Genomic DNA, 964 nt, shown 5'->3' with positions numbered 1-964 from the left:
GCCAGTGATTTTGTTGGTGGGGGTTAATTAAATTTTTGTTATATTTATGTTGCTGCTGGGGTACTGTGATCTGCCGGTAATTGCTGGAGTCTCTCTGTTTTATGAAGTGTATTTTAAGAGACTGTCAAGGGCGTTCAAAGTTAGGGACAGGGGCTGCTTGCTTTTAGTGTGCAGACTGAATGAGGAGGAGGCTGCAGCTGAGCTGGGGAAAGAGGCCCCTTTCGAGACGCTGTCCTTCGGTGAAGTCAAGTCCAGGCTCCACAGAGCTCTTTAAATTTTACTAATTGACACGGATGGGAACCATCAAGCGATTAGAGGATAATGATGCCAGTACAACAAGGATGATTACAAGGTGATGTTACAGGTGAACCATTAGGCCACTTGCACAAGAGATGGTCTGATTATTTGTACAAGCAAGCATCCATGGGATGACTTCACAGCAGCAGCAATATTCAATGGCAAATATACTTGTGCTTTTGGAAGGCAGATGAGACACAGCTAGGGTGGCCAGCTCCGGGTTGGAAAATACCTGGAGATTTGGGGGGTGGAGCCCGAGAAGGAAGGGGTTTGGGAAGGGGGATGACTTCAATTGGGGTACGATGCCATAAAGTCCTCTTTCCAAAGTGGCCTTTCCTTCCAAGGAAAGGGGCTGTGGCTCAGTGGTAGAGCATCTGCTTGCCATGTAGAAAGTCCCAGGTTCAATCCCTGGCATCTCCAGTTAAAGGGACTAGGCAAGTAAGTGATGTGAAAGACCTCTGCCTGAGACTGTGGAGAGCTGCTGCTGGTCTGAGTAGACAATACTGACTTTGATGGACCAAGGATCTGATTCAGTATAAGGCAGCTTCATGTGTTCATGTGTTTATGTGTTCCAGGTCATAATATCATAAAATCCTCCAGGCAAACTGATCTCTGTCGCCTGGAGATCAGTTGTAATCCCAGGAGATCTCCAGCCACCACTTAGAAG

At 47.1% G+C, this 964-nt stretch overlaps 1 non-coding gene across 1 annotated transcript; it reads left to right on the top strand.

The window, feature by feature from the left end:
• The first annotated feature begins 645 nt into the window (after positions 1-645).
• TRNAG-GCC (transfer RNA glycine (anticodon GCC)) lies at positions 646-717 on the top strand. Its single transcript has one exon. It is a non-coding gene; the product is annotated as a tRNA-Gly (tRNA).
• Positions 718-964: the final 247 nt, after the last annotated feature.

This window comes from Euleptes europaea, chromosome 11 (genome assembly GCF_029931775.1).
Source record: "Euleptes europaea isolate rEulEur1 chromosome 11, rEulEur1.hap1, whole genome shotgun sequence".
Classification (NCBI taxonomy): Eukaryota; Metazoa; Chordata; class Lepidosauria; order Squamata; family Sphaerodactylidae; genus Euleptes; species Euleptes europaea.
Note: the sequence above shows the minus strand (reverse complement) of the source record. Positions and strands in the feature narration are given on the sequence as shown.